Source organism: Alexandromys fortis, unplaced genomic scaffold, assembly GCF_014885135.2.
Source record: "Alexandromys fortis isolate MF-2015 unplaced genomic scaffold, M_Fortis_MF-2015_v1.1 scaffold_51, whole genome shotgun sequence".
In the NCBI taxonomy this organism is placed as follows: domain Eukaryota; kingdom Metazoa; phylum Chordata; class Mammalia; order Rodentia; family Cricetidae; genus Alexandromys; species Alexandromys fortis.
This window is the reverse complement of record NW_026067925.1, coordinates 10470623-10476236: the sequence shown is the minus strand read 5'-3', so window position 1 is coordinate 10476236 and position 5614 is coordinate 10470623.

Below are 5614 nucleotides of genomic sequence, written 5' to 3'. Positions count from 1 at the left end.
TCTTAAGTGCTGAGCCATCTCTCCGGTCGTCCTTTCATTATTTCTCTAAGGCAGCCCATTTTTTCATAGAACATTTTCCACAGGAATAAAAATAGTCCTTAGAGATCTGTGCTAAAGACATTTTTCAGCTAACACCATGGTTATTCGTTACTGTCACCAGGGTCGGGGAAAGAGAGGGCTGTGAGAGGCCTGACAATTACTCTTCTTAAGTTTGCCCAAAGACCCAGCCTCTTGCAGAATTCCTGTGCGCACAGCATTAATAGCAACTGTTGGCCCATGTGTCAAAGGCACAGCAATCGCATTTTTACAACAAAATTGTCTTCAAGTAACTGGACAAGCAGAAGTGTTATTACTTATTCAGATCATGGGATGGGGCTTCGAGATTATAATGACCTCCAAGTAAAGGTACTGATCCTCATTTAGCGTCTAGAGTTGTCCTCTGAGCTCTGTGTGTCCTGTGGCATGTGTAAACCTGCATTCACACATGCATATTCACACATCCACATCAACAGAGATCACAAACATATACATACATGCCATAGTATGCATCATACACACACACATGTCTTCCCACATACAACACACACACACACCCCAGACAAATAAAATATTCACATTTAAATGCTACACAAAATTTCTATCAGCTTTTTGTGGTAGCTCTTATTTATCATCTCAGAACTCAGGTTGATAGAGGATTGTTGTGATTTCAGAGCCGACAAGGCTACACAATGAGACCCTCTCTCAAAAAAAATTATCTGCCTTTGGAACTTTAAGAAAAGAGAGCAGGGAGCTGGAGAGATGGTTCAGGGGTTAAGACCACTAGTTTCTCTTCCAGAGGGACCAGGTTCAATTTCCAGCACCCACGTGGTGGCTCACAACTGTCTGACTCCAATCTCAGGGTATCCAATGCCCCCTTCTGGCCTTTGTGGGCATTGCACACATATGGTTCACAGAGATGTTCAGGCAAACCCTAACACTTAAAATAAATAAAATCTTAAAAAAATACATTTCTCAAGGCAGGTATGTTCTTTTCCTTTAGTCTATGAATAATCAAGAAGAATGCAAAATGACTGATGTGGTTGGGTAACCCAATATACTAAATGTGTCAAGTTGATTTGGCTAAACAATCCTTTTTCTTTTCAAAACCATCTGCATTTCACATCAAGACTGAATGACTTTAGCATTTGAAACATTTTTATGTTTTGGTAATTTTGTAACTAAGAGCAATTTTATTTTCACTCATATTTTTTAACTTTACTCCAGAATGACTCTTGTTATTTTAGCACATGAAATATTCAAGTGAGTGAGAACAGCTACTTACATGAAGGGAGTGGGTTTTTTTTTTTTTTCAAGCTGTGGAAGCTGCCTGTTTGTTGAGGGGAGTTGTGACTGATTTTGCCATTGATTTCAACACTGGGTGTTTTCCCACAGGGAACAGCAATGCTGGACTAGCAAGCGCTGGGCAGTTAGTTTTCTGAGTTGCCCAAGACCTGGTCTCTATCTTTTGTTTGTTTTCAGACAAGGTCTCACTTTGCTGACCTGGTTTGGACCAGGCTGACCTTGAATTCATAGAGATCTGCCTGCCTCTGCCTCCCAAGCGCTGGGATAAAATGTGTGCCACAGCTCCTGACCAGTTCTCATCTTTTTGACTCTGGGTTGTCCATAGCATTTTTTAATGCCACTGGCAATTCCTTGTCTCTCTGTGTAGTACCTCCATCTCCTTACTCACTGCTTTATCAGTTTTCTTCTGTTAAACTTTTATTTAATCACAAGAATTGGCTGCATCTCCATTTCTCAGGTCGCTTTGCTTGGATTTTGACCCACTCTAGATAATAGATACAGTTGAAATATTTCCTTTTATACCATCCATTAGCCTAAGAACTGTCTTTTGGTGTATCATACACACACATAAACATATGTGTAAGAACACTACCATGCTGGGTAGTTTTATGTGAGTTCACAGGTCCTCATGTTTATGGGGAGAACATTTTACAGATAGAGTCATCTTCCTTTCAATTACAAGTAAATTTCCTTGCAGGAATGTGGTCTAGCAGTTAAATGTATTCCCTGAGTGCACACGTGTTTCCAGATGATACTTGTTCCTGTTTTCTCACCAGAGGAACTTAGCTGCTCAGTGTCTGGCTCTAGTCTCTGTCAGAGAGTGGCCCATGTCTTGCATCCTTTGGGTGGGTGGTGGGCTGAACTCGAGCGATTTTAGTAAGTCATTTTAACCCACACTCTATATTCTTGTTTCAAAATGCCCGGGAAATAGTGGTAGCCAGCAAGGACTTGGCTGTTCTGATGGAGTTCCTGTGTGTGCCCTCTTCATCCAGCACAGACCCCCTCTGTGTTCCAGATGAGAACGTATGTTAGAGTGGCTGTTCGCTTTAATTCCTGGATTTGGACACCCCAACAAAGCAAGTCATAGCAATTTTCTCAAATTGTAAAAATTGAGGTTGGGTAACAAGCATTCAAGAGTGTGTCTCATTTTCCCACCCCTGTGAGTTGACATGTTTTTTTGTTCACTATTCACCAAACAAACTTTTACAGAAAGCTAAGTGTGCTAGGCCGTGAGAACTAGGGAAGGTAGACTAGACTAAGTAGAAGTGGGCCCTGAGACTCTGACCAGGGACTCTGTCCAGAGACAGCCCAGTCATGGCAGACACACTGAGAAGTCTACAGCAGGTTGCAGAGGCAAGGTAAACCTGCTCCTGTGGCTGTTTCTAAGAAGAAAGACCTGGGCAATGCTGATAGGAAAACAGCTAGGCCCTCCTCTGCCTTGGGCTTCTAATCTCCTTCTGCTCTTCTTGTTGGTAAAGTAATGGGGGAGGCAGCAATTGGCAAAGAAGAGCCATCTGCAGAGCTCAGTGTGGAGAAAGGTTATAAACCAAGAGTCATCTTTAGCAGAGAATGGAGGCTAGGTTTAACGTGGCCCTGATATGTAGTTAACATGTTATATGTTAAAGACCTGGAGATCTGGAATTTAATTTGACCTCTCCAGCCTCCTTCCGTCTAAAAGAAAGGAGAAGGAGAGGGATAAGAATGGAGAGGAGGAGGAGAGAGAGGAGGGGAGGCTAACGTGGGTGGAGAGTGGCAAGGGAACACTGATAACTCAAAAAATGGAGCTAGTGAGCTCCACTGGAGAAAATGTTGAAAGGGATGTGGGCAGAGCCACTAGCAATCTCTCAGTATTTACTTGTAAATGTGGTCCACATGTTCCATTTTTCAGCAATGTCACATATGTTCTTTCAATACTCTCTAGGTTGCATTCCTCCACTACCGAAATTCTACATGACAGAACAGATAAGAAAAAAGAATCTTGTATGGTTCTGTCATGCTCCCTCAAGGAAAATACAATTAGCCTGTTGTCTTAGTTAGGGTTTCTATTGCTGTGAAGAGACTCCATGATCACAGCAACTCCCATAAAGGAAAACATTTAATTGGGAAGGCTTGCTTACACAGAGGTTCAATCTATTATCATCATGGTGGGGCATGGGGACGTGCAGGCAGACATGATGCTGAAGAAGTAACTAAGGTAGTTAGTTCTACATCTTTCAAAGGTGACAGGAAGTGGTCTGTCTCACTGGGTGTGGCTTGAACATGTATGAGACTTTAAAGCTGACCTCCACAGTGATAAAACTTCCTACTCCACACCTACTCCAACAAAGCCACACCTCCCATTAATGCCACTCCCTTTGGGGGCCATTTTCTTACAAACCACCATACCATTCCAAAAGGAAAAGGAATAGTCGATTTCCTTTTAACTTTCTGAAAAAAGATTGAAAATAAAGAAAGTGACTTCTTCACAAATCAACATGCTTCTGCAGGGAAGGTGAGCCTCACCTAAAAAACATTCATGGATGTCCAGCCCCCAAACATGTGGCCACAGTTAGCTGTGGCTTTAGCCCAATGCAAAACCACAAACTTACTAAAAACATAATGGGGCTTAAAAATTATTTACTTATTGAAGATTTCATTGTTCTCAAACATGAGCTTGTAGATGATAGTTTATGTCCTGATGTCAAGAGGATGTCTGAGAGGCATTGCTTTCAACTGGAAGAAAAAATGGCCTTCATGCTGTGGGATAATGCTCTTGTTCACTGCAAGGATTTGTCACTGTGTTGGTTTAATAAACGCTGATTGGCCAGTAGCCAGGTTGGAAGTATAGGTGGAGTGACCAGACTAGGAGAATTCTGGGAACAGGAAAGGCAGAGATGCAGTCACAAGTCAGATGCAGAGGAAGCAAGATGAGAATGCCTTACTGAGAAAAGGTACCAAGGCATGTGGCTAAACATATATAAGAATTATGGGTTAATTTAAGTTGCAAGAGATAGTTAGCAATAAATGTGAGCAATAGGCCAACCAGTTTATGTTTTTTTTCTTTTCTTATTGATTTTATTGAGCTATACATTCTTCTGTGCTCCCCTCCTTTCCCCTCTCCTCCCCTTTCTCTTAAGAATGACAACTGTGAGAGGTCATTTGCTGATGTTTTTCTGCCTGAGTCAGAAAGCAGCCACACAACTTTTCTTCCTCACTTAAACAGGTGTTGTGAAAACAGGTGTTGGAGTGTGGTCTGTGCCTAATCAGGGGTCCAGAAGGGAGGCCCTGCTGTGCAGGAGTCCCCTTTCCCCATCTAAACTACTTCTCCCCTTAGTTGCTTCTTTCAGATTTTATCAGAGTGATGAGAAAAACAGTTAAGCTTTTTGCATAGGGAAGCTCAGTGCACTGTGATGATCAGGACCGGGAGAGTGAAGCTGCAGAATTGTGCCTGTTCCCCGGCCTGTTGAGTTGTTTGGTCTCAGGGAAACCACTATACCTAGCTAGCTGTTGGGGGTTAGTCTCCCTTCAGCTTTATGCCCTGGTTACATAATTCTGTCCACCTATGTGATTTTATCACTTAGTCTGTCAAGCCCTGTGGTCATTGTGACAGTTATCTGAAGATCTGGCACCTACAGGAGGGCACAAGAACTGTCCCTGGCTAGGGAGAGATGCAATCTTCCAAGCTAGGGTAGGAGCCATGGAATGAACAAGTCCCCCATATCCTGTGAATTGTTCACTATTTGTATGATTGCTGGGAATAGTAACCTATTGACTATAGTTAAATGGGTGTATTTCCTGGCAGGATGCAGAATTTTTATGGAATTTAAGGCCAGGAATCCCAGCTTTACTTTGTAAGGGACTAGGAATCAAGAACTGGGAATCAAAATTGGACCTAGGGCAATTACTTTTCTGATAATTCTTCTTTTTCCTACATCTCTCTCCTCCAAATCTCCACTTCTTCCTCATTCTTTATGCCTCTCCACCATCTTTGGACATCTTACATATGTCTAATTTAATTCTAGAAATACACGATATATTTATTTCAGCACACAAATTGAGACCAACCTTAATGCAGAAGAAATCTCGCTGGCCCTCTTTGGGTTAAGTGTTAACATCTGGTTTTATACGAGCATGAGGATGGGTTCTTTTACTTGGTACACATCTGGTAGGGCTTGGGAAGCAGATTATCTTAAACAAGGACAAGATCTGGATACATTCCTTAAGGTTATTTGGCTACAGATAGCAAAATGCTCTCTGGCTATTGAAACAAAATGCTTTGGGAATATACATACAT